Below are 15,756 nucleotides of genomic sequence, written 5' to 3' on the forward strand. Positions count from 1 at the left end.
CATGCTAGTACATTTTCTAATTGTTTAAGCCAACTTTAATTTTTGTTGCTGTTAACTTAGAAGATGAACAAATTGATACTGATATGGAGAGATTTATGTCTTCTAATTAATAGAATTTTAAAAATTAGCCAGACAGTACTAAGATGTGTTTCCCAGACTAGCAGCATCAGTATCACCTGACAATTTGTTAGAACTGTAACTCTTGGGCTCCAACACAGACCTGCTGAATCTGAAACTCTGGGGATAGGGCCAGCAGTATTTTCTTTTAACAAGACCTCAGGTGATTCTGACATACTCTAGATTTGAGAACCATTGTTTTGTACCTGGTTTCTTATGTGTCCTTTCATAATAATGTATTTAGCCCACATGTTGTCAGTTTCACCCTTGAGTCCCTTGCTGACTCTCAGTTATGCATTTATATTGCCTTAATTTCTTTCTCCTCCTCCTTCTTCCTCCTCCCTCTCCTCCTTCCTCTTCTCTTCCTTCTTCTTTCTCCTCCTCCTTCCACTTCCCCTTCCTTCCTTTTTCTTTCCTTTTTCTTTCTCTTTCTTCTTCCTCCTCTTCCTCCTCCTCCTCTTCCTCTTCTTCTTCCATTTAGACTTACTAAGCTGCCCATTTCAGAGGACAGCCTGGAGTCCTGGAGTGGGATTTCTGCTAATGTGCTGCTAGACAAATAATGCATTCAGTGTGTCAGCACTGTCTTCGTTTACCCTAAGTTCTTGGTTTCTCCACAATTATAAAAAAGTTGTAGTGTTTCTCCAGCTTGATTTGGATGATGTTCTAGGTTGCTGTTAATTTCTAAGTTTTAATCTGAATGAACTCTGCTTATAAAAGGGCTTATTCCTTGAATTTCCTCGTCCTCCCCCTTAATCTCTTTGACTCATTAGCTAGCTACAGGAGGCGTACAGGATATGTCTCCTAGCTGACTACTGGGAAAGCCCTTAATGAGCAGATGGATGCTGCATAGTTTCCCATAGAACAGTTTTCCTCCATGTGTCCTGTGTGCCACCTACTCCAGAACCCCTGGGAACCTAGTTAAAGATATGGGTTACCTGAGATCTACCCCACAATTATCAAATCAATCTCTGGAAGTAAGGGTCTAGCAGTATGAGACATTTTAATAAGCTTTCTAGGGATTCCTAAGTACTTTTGGGTTTAAGAATTATGCAAAGGTCATTTACATACTGACCCTGGGGTGACCAACTGTGGGGTTTTCCAGGGATTGAACTTTCACTGCTAAAATTGGGATAGTCCCTGGCACCCAGGACAGCTGGCCACCGGAGACAGCAAGTTCAAGGGGAGCCATCTCGAGACTGTGGTAAAATGGCATTAGTTCACTCCATCCCCAACCCCACTTTCCCCAGTCCTTCCAGTTCATCCACTGATGGCCTTCCCAGAGCCTCATGTTCACCCCAGTTTCTCAGCCAATCTTATCAGAAGCAACAAAGACATTAATTCCCTCACCAGTAGGCCATATCCAGCATGGTTATTCATCTGTGATTCAGGATCCAGTAACCTAATGATAAATATTCTAGTATAATGTGGATTATTGAGTGCAAACTCTATGCTAGACACCGTGCTACAAACATTATTTCATGGGGTTCAGAGACCAAGGTACTTTCCCAAGAACACAGGGGTTAAATAGTGGTACTCATCTTTAAATACAGCACCATGTTTTTAGAATATGCTCTTCCAACCAATGTGATGTCTGCTGCTCCTTTGTGTACCTTTTTCTAACTTCTGGAACTGACTAGTCTTTCCTCTAGTGGACTCCTATCATGGACTGAAACCATACTGAGCTGTGAGCCAGGTCACATTTTAGACACTTCCTTAGGAGATCGATTCCTTAGAATTAGACTCTGAAACTAGCACTCATACTGCCTGGTGGAGGTTCCTTTCAAAATTCTTTTTGTGGTTTCAGATCAGTTCCTACATGGTCTGGCCACATCTCTTGTTGTTTTCATTTTCTATCACCCCATTTCAGCTCCACTCCCTTCTTGATGTTCACCAAATGTGCCTCAGAGCCTTTGCTTTTGCAATTTCCCCTGCTCAGGAGGCTCTTCCCCAGATGGCCACAGAGCTCCATCCCCTCCTTCAGATTTGTATTCAAGTGTCACCATCCACTTTTGCCCCCACCCCCCAGTTATCAGATTAGTAACTCTTCTACTTCTCACCCTTTCCCCCCTTTTCTCTGTAGTTCTTATTACCATCTAACATAATATATGCTTTATTTATCTCTTCCATTATTTCCTCTCCCCAATTAAAAAGTAAGTCCTGCCAGGATATTGGTTTTTATCTACCATTTTTCGTTTATCTAAATTCAAAGCCTGGAGCATAGTAGATGATTAGGTAATTTTTGAATGAAATCAGATGGCCATTGTGTACCACGTTTTATGCTGTTTAACTGCAAATTTCACCACTACCTAGAGCTTTTCCTATTGTGAATCTCTCATGCTTGGATTTTCTGGTTGGCTTGGATCAAATCTGAGGTAACTGGAGTCCCCTGAAGGGTGCACTGTTGATGTTGTTCATCCTTACTCAGAGGTTTGTTCTATAGCTGGACTGTTCCTGTGGTGCAATCCTGGTAATGTCCTCTTTTCATGAACTGTTGAGATGGAGTCATTCTTGGTTATGGATTAACTTGGCCCACACTTTAAGGATTCACCTTGCCATTCATTCATCAAACTTTTACAGAGCACCCATTACATTCCCAATGCTGGATATTTAAAGACAAAAGAAGCAGGCCTGCCCACAGTGAGCTGTTCGTGGAGTTGGGAAGATCATCTACAAGGCACATGGAGCATGCAGAACAGTATCCCCTGCTGTGCCCAGCAGTGGAGGTAAGCGAGGGTGCTGTGGTGGCCCCAGCGGGTGCCTTCACCACACTGGGAGAGTCAGCAAAGGCTCCCTGCAGGTGTCACTCCTGAGTTGAGGCGTGAAGGATCAGTGGGGGTGGCTAGGACTGAGTTTAGGTGGTATGAGACTGGGGAAGAGTGGCGAGAGGAGGGCAGTGACCCAGGAAGGAGGACTGAGGCCAGAGAAAGTAGCATATTCAGGAAACTGGAAAGTGGTTGCGAGTGCCGGGTTGGGCTGGGGGATGATGTTGATACTGGAGGGAGGTAACCAAGGGTGACACGATCAGATATATAATCTCTTTATGAATTTAGGCATTTTATTTATCTTCAATGACTACCCATATAAGCAAAACCCCAGGCTTTATTAGATATTTTGGTAACCCATGGCAAACTTCAAAATCTTTGTGTATTTCAGAACTTCCACTATGTACTTTCCCCCTCTAGCTTTGTGTAATGGTAAACTACACCTAGTACTGGAAGCAAGCATGTTTAGCAGAAGTATTCTGATTTAGCAGAAGTATTCTAATTTAGACAGAGGCTGTAAGACAAAGACATCAGATACCTCTGGGCATGCAGGCAGTGCCATCCCTGCCTTGCAAAGCAGGGGAATAGGCAAAGCAGGAACACTTTCTTCCTTCCTTTTCTTTTCTTTTCGACGGAATCTTGCTCTGTTGCCAGGCTGGAGTGCAGTGGCACGATCTCAGCTCACTGCAACCTCTGCCTCCTGGGTTCAAGTGATTCTCCTGCCTCTGCCTCCTGAGTAGCTGGGACTACAGGTGCACGCCACCATACCCAGCTATTTTTTGTATTTTTAGTAGAGATAGGGTTTCACTATGTTGACCAGGATGGTCTCGATCTCCACCTCATGATCCGCCCACCTCAGCCTCCCAAAGTGCTGTGATTACAGGTGTGAGCCACCATGCCTAGCCAGCATGAACATTTTCTAACACTGTGAGTTGGGCAGAGCTCAACAGAATGGAGAATGTGAATATCCTGAAGGCATGAATATCCTCCAGCATCTAGAAGTGGCCAAAACAAGTGCTCAAAAATGAAGGAAAGACTGAATGAATGCATGACGGGCAACAGAGATTGATAAGCAGTGCCACAGTCCAGTTCTGGGTGGGTCACAAGGGAGCCCAGAGTTCAGATGGAGACAGAGTTCGTCATTGAAGAGGGCAATCCCCCTTCTGGCCTTGTGAGCAGCAAGTGGACATAAGTGTGGCTGCTCTTCTCCAAGGGCAGGCTCAGAAGTACCTAGGTGCTTTTACAGAAGGTATGTTCCTGGGTTCTCCTGAAGATACTCCCAATCCCCATCATGGTGGCTAAGATCTGGAATTGGCATTTTAAACAAACTCTTTAGGTGATTTTTGAGGCATACCACTGGTACAAGGAGGCAAGAGGTTGGAAATTAGAGGGTCTCACACCAAAGAGGTTCCTGCATCAACCCCCTCAGACTTCCTCATCTAGGATCACTCTCCCTGTTCCCATTGCCACAGCCCTTGTTCATATTTCCCTTGAGGCACCTCCTGTAGCTGAGCCTTTGTTAGAAGTTTTGCCTGCAAGTCCTTTTTCTAAAGGATGCTGTGAGCCTGTGGAGGGCCCGGACGACGGCTTATCCTTTTTGTTTTATTCACAGCACCTAATACCTGTTATGAAATTACTTAAAGCAAATATTCCCTACCCTGAATTTTGACAATACAGAGTCCCTCCCATTATCTCAAGGTGTCTGAAAACAAAATTGCACAATCATTTCACTTTAAAGAATACCATACTCACAAAACACAGCCAATCAAAATACGATTAAATGCTCAACCTTACAATTTTTGCTTACCAAATTGACTAGAATAAAAATAAAATGTTGAAGAGGGCATGGTTAAATTGGAACTATCAGAAGGACTGTAAATTCATACAAATTGTCTTGAATGCACTCTGGCAAGATATGTCAAGAGCTTTAAAAAGAATTATATGCTTTGACCCAGTAATTCTACTTTATGAAATATTCATAAGGAAACAATCAGGGTCATTGCTATTGGTAAACAGTCTAAATTTAGCAAATAAGTTAGTGAATAGAAACATGCTTTTATTATATATACACTGAATAAGGATTTAGAAAAATGCTAATGTCATAGCATGTGGAAATGATATGATATAGAGCATATCAATTCCTATTATATAACAAGAAGTATACATCTCTGAGTGGTGGAATATTTTCCTTACTTAAGTACCTACATAATATATGAGCTATGCTTTCTCTATATTTTCCAAATTTTCTGCCATTAACATGCATTGCTATAATAATACAACAGCTAATAAAATATATCTGCAATTTAAATGCATCCAGCAATGAACTGCTTTTAACAGTGCCACCCCTCCAACTTCCCATGGAATTATTCCTGTACTGTGGTTCTAGTATCTTTGCCTATCATATTATTCCCCTGCTCAGAATTCCTCAATGGCTCCCTATACCTAAAGGATAAATGATACACTCCTTAGCAAGGCACACTAGGGCCCTTTATGACTTGGCCTTGAGCCACCTGCCCAGACTAACTCCTGGCTACTCCTTCAAATTTCCCTCCTTATACACATCAGAGATACCATCTAGAGTTCTTCGGTCATACCTTGCTGTCTGTCTGCCCGACTTTGCATGGCCTGATTCCTTTGCTTAGAATTCCTCTCCTCCTTCATGACTTCCTCATTCAGCTTCCAAGACATTTTCCTAAAATCTTACTCTTGAAATTTTAGAAAGATTTAAGCATTGCTTGGTGTACTCACTGCACCTTTTTAAATGTGATACGACTGTTCATTTCCCTATCTGTTTTTCACAAGACTGGAAGCTGTCTGAAGGCTGGAATTAACTTTGTGATTGGCACATGGAAGGCAACCAATAAAATATGTGCTGAATAAAAGAATTAGCTCACAAATTACACAGATCTTTGCAAATGCTGTGTGGGTTGTGCTTTGTATTACAAAAGGGACCCCTGTGATCAGCAGGTGGTGGCGGACATCCAGCCAGCCCTCCTCTCACCAAACCAGGCTTGCTGAAAGGCCAGGAAAGCAAGCAGTGCTAGTTCACTAGTTTAGAAAGTGTCTGGTGTCATGGGAAGTGCTATGAACTTAATGTGCCAGAACCAAAGGAGGAATGAGCTGGAGATTCTACAAAACTGTGGTATATCAGCCCAAGGAATGTGCGTGTGTGTGTGTGTGTGTGTGTGTGTGTGTGTGTTCAATTATGGAGCAAAGCAGATCTGTTTTGATAAAGAAATCCTAGACTTCGCAGTCACTTCATAATGCCTGATCAGGTCCTACCCCCCCACTCTCAAAATTACCCCTAGGTTCTAAGTGTTTCTGGAGAATATCTTAAGTTAATTTCTGGCCATTCATATTTTTATTTTCCCTGACTTGGTTTACTGTTGTAATTGACAAGTTTGTGAAAACTGGTCAGTATTCTAAATGTGAGATAATTTCTGCATGGAAAATTATATGAGTAAACTAGTAAAACCTCACTCAAATTTCGGAGGCCAAATGTGTGTGAGCAGAGTCTTTGGCACAGTGCAATTGGAAATTTTAAGACAATGGGAAACACTTTCTTAATACTACTACTACTAGAGAAAGCTTCCAGGCCTTGCTCTTTAGTTTAGACAGATAGCTTTAAGCAGACCAAAGTTAATTGTCAGCTCTTTGACTACGGAGATTGTGTCCTGAGGAGCTTGAAGGAAGACAGCAACCTTTGGATTTGGAGTCAGAATGACTGGGTTCCATTGCGAGGCACTGTCATTATTAACTGCGGGCACTGGGCAGGTCACTTAACCTCTTTGAGGCTCTTTCCTCATTTTCTACATAAGCATAGTAAGACTTAAATCTGCCGAACAAGGTTGTTGGTGGGATCAAAATTTGACATACTGTGACAGTATTCTGGACTGTAAAAAACATCTTCCAAATGTGTGTTATTTATCATTCTTAAATTCTTTTTAGGGGTTCCAGCAAAGAGCATTGCCTGTTTGAGAAAATGTCATGTTCCAGAAAATATTGATTCAAAAAAGACTGATGGACCATCTGAATGAATATGGAAGAAGTTTAATTTTAACAAATGCACTCGTGGTATGCAGAAATTGCTTCCAGTGACTTGCATCATTACTCTAAGCCTTAGCCCTTGCTAACCCGTTCCTCACTCTCCCCATACGCATGTACATCCCCTGAGGATCCAGCTTTTATCTCTGTTAAATAAATGCATACTGAAAGGATAACAGATATAATGGGTTAACATTCTAAAAATGCAGTTTCATTTCATTTAAACCATGATTTTATGGACACTGTGCCTGAATTCAACAGGCGGGAGTGGGGGCTATTTTTGGACAGGCAGAACTTCCAGCACCTCTTAAATCACATCACACGGCAACTGCCTGCTCCACCTACACACAGGGCGGGCCTGCATGCATAAAACAGGATGCTGGCCCAGGGTGAAACCGAGAAACTCTTTTCCCCATCTGATGACTAATACTTGTCTCTGCTTTCAGAAGAGGAAAGCACCACATACAAACCTCACCAATGCATTTTCTTTTGCTTGTTTTAAAGAAGGGCGTAAAATTGTGTGTGTGTGTGTGTGTTTAATGATGGAGAAATCCTGAAATGAATGTCCATAGGAAAGCCCTGACAATGTTCTGTGGATGCTTTTGCATGGGGAATTGAAACAAGTTGGCAGGAAGAAGAATTCTTTCTGCATAACTCAAAGCAGACATTTTACTGGGGGGAAAAAGCAAATCAGAAATTTGCTGTCAGTCCGCAAAATCTCATTAGTTACAAAAAGTAATATATTAGGCCTTTGCATTAAATCCAGATAGAGCTGGTATCTTTTTTTTCTCTCAATGATATTCCTAAAATGGATCTTTGAGCATGCAACAGGAGTAGCTCTTCACAAAAGATGCAGGTCTTGGTAGTGGTGGCCTGTGACTATGTGACATGTTATTAGACTCTGTTCTGGCTTCTCTGCAACTCCAAGGATAAATGAGAGAATAATAATTCAGAATAATTCGGTGATTCATTTGATAATGAGGATAATCTCTAACTAAGGATTGCCTGATAAATGGGTAAGCTCAGATAGAATCTGTCTTTCCACATGAATTCTTGATAAAGGCTCATGAGGACAATGATAAGCTTGTTAGTGTGAGAGTGTTTCATGGGTACCAGGTACTATGCAGGGCATCCTGCTGGCCTAGCTCACTATTAGAGTTCTGTAGATTTCAAATGGTATGAGCACTGTGATCCAAATATTTATGAAGTTAAAATATAAACTTTTAAAAGAAGGTATTTATTGAACAATTTCAGTTTTTCTGGGTAAGAGTTTATGTAGGATTTGTTTCCTATGTTTCAAACTACTAAATCTGTAATTATTTTTAAAGTATTTATTGAAGCAATATAGAAATCATATTTTAATTAACTTGCAGGGTGATTTTTTTGGCCAATCATGTTTGTGAAATAGAAGAATAAATTATTTTAATGTATAAATATATCTGAAATCCATTCATTCAAATTAATATTGAGTGCCTATAACATGCACAGTAGCTTTTCAATACATAAGTGAATTTCTATCCAACAGTCAATCCTCCCAGCCTATACCCGTGTTTACTTTGGTATTTCTTCTTCCTTTTCTTGCAGCCAAAGATTGAGGAAAAATAATTTCAGAAATAGAGGTCACATTAAAAACATGCAGAAGCATGAAAATTGTTACCATATTTCAATTGCAACTATACTTTCCCTCCCTGTAAGGAAACAAGGCCTTCTGTATTTTTGTTGCATCTTTGGCTATTTGGGTAAGTGTTCTGTCCCTCCCTCCTCCTTCTTTCCAATATACTCTGTCTGGGGACCATTACCCTTTTGGCTGGAAGTTGTGAACAATAAGTGAGGTCAGCCACAGAGCTCAATGAAAAACAGACTCAATTATAACCAGGGCTTAAATATACAGCTTTTATATCTGGCTTCTTATTTTGTGACATTAAAACATGTGAAAACAAATACGTTGTTTGCAAAATTACTGACTATGTGCTCTTGAGGGCAGAGACCATGTCTAACTCAATCTTGTGCCCATTACCCAGCAGAAAATAGAAACCCAGCAATGTCTGCTGGGTGAGGAAAGAGCGGAGATAAGTGTCCACTGTATCATTTAGCCCAGGATTAAGTGACAGGCTGAGAGGGCAAATGTAATAGAGAATAGGTTTCAAGGTTTCTAAGGCAGTGTTTTTTCAAAAATGTTGACCTATATTTATAGTAAAAAAAAAATTATTTACATCACAAACCACACACATACACACATACTAGTTGAAACCAACCAAATTTCTTTGTGAACCACTGGGATGCCACCCACATATACAAACCATTGTAGAAAATATGGAACCAATAAAGGGAAAATGGAAAGGACCAAAATTGCTGGTACCCAGGAAAGCACCAGCAATTACTACTGAATTACCACCGTTAAAATGGCTTATTATTTACTTCTTATAGCCTTTAATGGTATTTTGTTATTAGTTCTTAGTAAGTTAATTTTTTCAGACAAGAAATCTTCTACAATACTTACTATGTATCAGCACCGAGTTAGGCACATAAATATACAAAAAATGAAAAATACACTAAAAGTATCTTTCTTCTTGATATCTCTTCTTAGATACCTCTCAGACATATGAGACTTAAGCCATCTCAAATTATACTTTCAGACTTCCCCAAAATTTAGACTTCTTTCATTTTTCTCTATAATAGAAGATATTTTTAATATTTATAAGCCATATATTTGATAGGGGTTAATATCCAAAATATATACAAGGCCCAGACAACTCAATAACAAGAAAACAAAAAAGTTAATTAAAAAATGGACAAGAAAAAAAATTTTTAAAAATTTTTAAAAATGGGCAAGAGACCTGGGGTGGATAGACAATTCTCAAAACAAGACATGCAAATAGACAACAGATATATGAACAATCCTCAACATTGCTAATTATTAGGGAAAAGCAAATTAAAACCATAATGTGATATCATCTCATACCTGTCAGATAAATTTTTCAAAAAGATGAAAGTGTCAGTCAGAATGTGGAGAAAGGGAACCCTTGTACATTATTGGCAAGAATATAAGTTACAACAGTCATTATGGAAAACACTATGGAGGGTCCTCAAAAAACTAAAAATAGAACTACCGTATGATCCAGCAATCTCACTTCTGGGTATTTACCTAAAAGATTTGAAATCAACTTGTTAAAGAGATGTCTGCACCTCCATGTTCATTGTAATACTATTCACAATAGCCAAAGTATGGGATCAATCTAAGTGTTCATCAACAGATGGATAAAGAAATATGGTATATACATTCAATGGAATACTATTCGGCCTTAAAAAAGAAGGAAACTCTCATTTGTGATGGAATCAGAAAACATTATGCTAAGTGAAATGAGTTGGGCATGTAAAGACAAATATTGCATGCACTCACTTATATGCGGAATCTAAAACAATCAAACTCATAGAAGCAGAAAGCAGAATGGTGGTTACAGACACTGGGGGGTGGGAGGAGTGGAAAGATGATGGTTGCTATTGTTTGAATGTCTTCTCCAAAACTCATGCTGAAACATAATCCCCAGTGTGGCAGTATGATAGGTGAGACCTTTAAGAGGTGACCGGATAGGGCTTTGCATTCATGGATTAATGGATTAACAGATTAATAGGTCATCACAGGAGGGGAACTTGTAGCTTTATAAAAAAAGGAGGAGGGACCTGAGCTGGCATATTTGTCCCCTTGTCATGTGATTCCCTGTGCTACCTCAGGACTCTGCGTGGAGCCACACCAGGAAGAAGACTCCCACCAGATGGTCCCCTTGACCTGAGACTTCTCAGCCTCCTTAACTATAAAAAATAAATTCCTTTTCTTTGTAAATTATGCAATTTCAGGTATTCTGTTATAAGCAACAGAAAACAGACTAAGAAATAGTCAAAAGGTAGAAAATCTCAGTTTAAAAGGAAAAATACATTTTTTCTTTTTTTAAATTTGTACAGTATAGTGACTACAGTTAATAATAGAGAATTGTACATTTCAGAATTAAGAGTAAATTTCAAATGTTCTCACCACAAAAAATGTTAAATGTTTGAGGTAATGGATATGTTAACTAGCTTGATTTAATTATTCCACATTGTATTCATAAATTATAACACCACTTTTTACCCCATACATGTATTCAATTATAAATGTCAATTTACAATAAAAAGGAATGAAACTATAAAACATTAAAGAAAAAAGATATTTTTATTCAGTTTCTCAAGCCAGAACTACGGGATTCACTCCCGATAGCTTCTTCTTCACCCCTCACATCTCACAAGGGCACCGATCTGCCAAATTCTTCCTTCTAAATACTCCTTGAATCTGTGTGCTCTCCCCATTGCCACCTGGATACCCCCAATGGCCTCCTAACTGGTCTCATTTCCATGTTTGCCTGCCTTCATCCTAATTTATTCTTCACTTGGCAGCCAGACAGTATTTTTTAAAAGAACTTAAAATTGTGTCACTCTCCTCTTTAAAGCCTTAATAACTATTTCCTATGAAGCAAAACTGCAAACTCCTTCTTAACAAGGACTCGCCAGCCAGCAGATGTGGCCTCTTCGGGCTTCTCCTCTCTCCCACTCTCAGTGCTACAGGCACCCGGGCCTTCTTTATTACTGCCTTAGGGTTTTTGCACCCTCTGCCTGAATATTTTCCCTTGCTCTTTTCAGTTGGATCTTCTTTTTCTTTCATTCATCTCCAAACACTCAGCCTACAGTATTTTCCTCAGTAATTGTCTCTGATTTAAAGAAATTAACCTAACTCAAAATTGTGCACATATTTGTTTGCTTGTTTGAGTTTTACTTAATGCCCATCTCCCCCATTCAAATGTAAATTACATGAGGCCAGGCAGTTATAACTATTTTGTTCACCAAGGTCAATCCAATCACGGATTTTGTACATAACAGACCTCTGAATACTTATGGAATGCATGAAAATGAAACATTTCCTCAACTTTAGTCACTGAATATCATTTGATGATTTAGCCAAAGCTATGTACCACCTGTACTATAAACCTCATCATTTTCTCTAAGCTGACTGTAAATCAAGTTTAAAAAAAATAATGTAGCTCTGTCTCAAGCACAGTGTTGGGGGAGTTACAAGTTAGTAGTCTAATTTTTTTTTTAATGCACATTAAAATAAATGTATATGTAATAAAACAAATTTTTATCCATTATATACAATTTTCTTGTGGTAAATAAATGAGCAAGAACCTTTTAATGAATGAGAACTGCATTCTGCTAGGTGTAGAGCAAGCCCTGGACTATCAGAAGAACTGACACTGATTCCATTGGTGACTGTGAAGAAATCATTTAAGTTTTTGGGCTTCCATTTCTTCATTTGCACTATGGAGATTAATTTTAGCTGTTCTGTGCAGTTCACATGAAGATTTAATAAGTGGAGTGAAAATCATCTTTTTACATAAATATGAGATTTTATTTTTAAAATCATTTATTTTAGAAATGATTACTACTGCTGTTTGTTTCTTAGGGTGTTCAGTCATATTGACCCCTTACATGACATAACAAAGAAGAAAAATGTGTATTAGCCTCCATCATGGTCATGAGGACTAGTATAATGGGACAGTGCAAATATCCTTTGACCACTGATTTACCTTCTTTTCTTCCCTTACTTAATTAAATTTACACTTAACTTTCAGTAATCATATTCCACTTAGAGAAAAACCTCCTCATATTGTGCACACCCATGTTCATAGCAGAGCTAAGAGGTGGAAGCAACCCACGTGTCCACTAATGCATAAATGGAGAAGATAAATGTGGTATGTCCATACAATGGAATATTATTCAGCTTTAATAAAGAAGGAAGTTCTGACACATGGTACGACATGAATGAACCTTGAAGACATTATGCTAAACCAGGCACGACAAGACAAATACTGTATGATTCCATTTATATGAGGTATCCAGAGTTGTCAAATTCATAGAAACAGAAAATAGAACAGTGGTCATCAGGGGCTGGGGTGCAGGAGAAATCGGGTGTTGTCATTTAATGGATATAGAGCTTCAGTTTTGCAAGATGAAAAAGTCGTGAACACGACTTTGCACCACAAAGTGAATATATTTAACACTACTGAATTATACACTTAGACATGGTTAAAATGGCAATTTAATGTTACATATTTTTACCATAATAAAAAAAATTTAAAGCCTGCTCATAAATGTGTTTCCAGTATTTTCATGTTCTGATGTTGAATATTGCTGAGAACAGAAATTTTAAAAATAGTAGTAATAATAATAGCTAAACTTTATGCACACTTCAGTCTGTGCCAGGTAATAAGTATTTTATATTTACTATCCCATGTAATCACTACTACAGCTTTATAAGATAAATACTTTCATTTACGAGGATTTTACAAAGAGAAAATAGAGGTACAGCAGCATTATGTAACTCGTACAAGATTACGCAGCTAGCAAGCAGTGGAACCAGGACACGATCCCAGGCAGTCTGGTTTGGTTCCGTACTTTTAACCACTAGGTATGTTGTTCAGCAAACTAGCAGTAGGTTCTCTGGAGAGGAATTGAGCTTTCACTAATTAGTTTTAATTAGTGAGATTTTAGAAAAGTCTCTCCACACTTTGATCTCTGTTGAATATGTATTAACTTCCCTCTTATTTTCCATGTTTCCTTCTTTCATCCTCCAAAGACATGGTCACTTAACCATATACATCTTTTCTTTTCTTTTTTGAGACAGTCTTGCTCTGTTGCCCAGGCTGGAGTGCTGTGGCACAATCTCGGCTCACTGCAAGCTCTGGTTCCCGGGTTCACACCATTCTCTTGCCTCAGCCTCCCAAGAAGCTGGGACTACAGGCACCCACCACCACACCCGGCTAATTTTTTGTATTTTTTAGTAGAGACGGGGTTTCACCATGTTAGCCAGGATAGTCTCGATCTCCTGACCTCGTGATTCACCTGCCTCGGCCTCCCAAAGTACTGGGATTACAGGCGTGAGCCACCGTACCCGGCCTAACCATATACATCTTAACCACAAGAATTAAAAAACCCTGTTGACCCAAATACGTGGGCAAAAGCCACTCATCGAAGTGGCTTAAAGACTCCAACTGAAATTATTCGGTCTCTTCATCATCTGCAAATATACCTTCATCATTTTTGCCTGAGTAGAAGCAAAAGTAATAAACATATCATAGAACTACTGAGAGATTTAACGCTTAATTCTAATTAACTAGCAGTAGCTTATACTGAAGACATGTTAAACCACAACAGTCACTTCCAGAATTTAAACTTTTATTCTCAGCTTTTGTGTGATGCAAGTAGAAAAAACAGGCTTCTGAGTCAACAAGTTACCTAACCAGTCTGATTCCAATTTCATCATTCATAAGTATCTGAAAGGTTGTTAAGATGGTTAGGTTAGCCAGGTGCAGTGGTTTACACCTGTAATCCCAGTACTTAGGCTGGCAGGGGCGGGAGGATAGCTTGAGCCCCAGGAGTTCGAGACTTATCTGGGCAACATAGCGAGACCCTGTTCCCCACAAAAAGAAAAAAGTAAGCCAAAAAAGAGAGAAGATTAGGTAAGTTGATATCTATGAACTATCCAGCACACAAGACTTGGAATACATGTGTTCAGTAAGTGGTAACTTTTATTATCACCATAGGTAATTACTGAGTTTTCACAGTTTTAAATACAGAAATAGAATGATACAGTCTTCCTGATTCCTTTTCCAGCACCCCTCCCATCCTGGTGTCTGTATAGGGTGTTAAGAGGTTTCAGAAACCACCCCAGCCCAGACCTGGAGGAGAAGCTGTGATGACTTCTCCTCATGAGCTGAACCTCACTTTATTCTTGTGGCTGGCCCTCCACTGAGGTCTGTGTCCTGGAATTCCTGATGAGATTCCTGCCTTGTCCACTGCCTGCAGGTCCTAGCCAGCAACCCAGTCCTTGTGTGGCATGGGCTTCCTGCTGCTGGATCCCAGGCTCCACTGCATCACCACCACACCTCCCCAGTGTCTACCTCCTCTCTCCTGGACTGCTAACTATTTGCCACATGGGCTTGGCCAGCTGCCTGTCTCCCAGGGTGGAAGAGAGCTGGGGCATGATTTGGATTGTTTTTGAATGCCTTTACTTGAGTTCTGCTTTTCTTGAAAATAGAACTCCACGTTTCTGATCTGGGAGGCAAACATATTCACACCCTGGGAGCCCATTCCTAACGCAATGGAACCCTGACCTTCTGCCCCTCGGTGACTAGCTTGAACTCGACTTTCTCTGCTGGGCTGCTCTGGCGCCCTCCAGAAATGTGGGGGCCCACGGCTGTTAACACATCTGACTGCTCTTTCTCCATCTTGACAAAAGTCATTCATTTGCATCTCTTCATAGCCCTTTGTAACTGTTTCTAGCATTACTATTTCTCCTCTTCTTTCCTTCTTCGGGTAAGAAATGCCTCCAAAACCCAGATTTTGGCACAAGAACTCCTAGATTGTTTTTATAGTCCCAACGTAGCACTTCTTTGTTACAGCTTGATATTCCTAAATTTTGTTCCAAGTCTCATTATTTTACATTTATAAATATCAGGTTGTATTAATTGGTTCCAGCTTTAAAAAATGTTCCATCAGGGGTTATTTCTGCTATTTTGATAGTAGTTTCTAAACGTGAAGTACCGAGGCCCTGATGTGGGCCACGTTCTGTAGGCATCCCTGAAGGACTGATGTGGAACGGAAAGATCCACAGATTCTGAGCCTTGCTGTATTCTTTGAAGACTGTACTAGCCATAATAGCTTCAAAGAATTTCAACAAGTTCCTAAGACATGACCTTCCCTTTCCGAAAATCACGTTGGCCAGGCTTGCCTTAATCAAGCTGTG

General features: G+C 39.8%; 1 protein-coding gene across 1 annotated transcript in view; it reads right to left on the reverse strand.

The window, feature by feature from the left end:
- SPAG17 (sperm associated antigen 17) overlaps positions 1 to 15,756 on the reverse strand; it is a 232,641-nt gene that overhangs the window by 177,685 nt on the left and 39,200 nt on the right. The gene's annotated exons all lie outside the window — the stretch shown is intronic.

This window comes from Theropithecus gelada, chromosome 1 (assembly GCF_003255815.1).
Source record: "Theropithecus gelada isolate Dixy chromosome 1, Tgel_1.0, whole genome shotgun sequence".
NCBI classification, from domain to species: domain Eukaryota; kingdom Metazoa; phylum Chordata; class Mammalia; order Primates; family Cercopithecidae; genus Theropithecus; species Theropithecus gelada.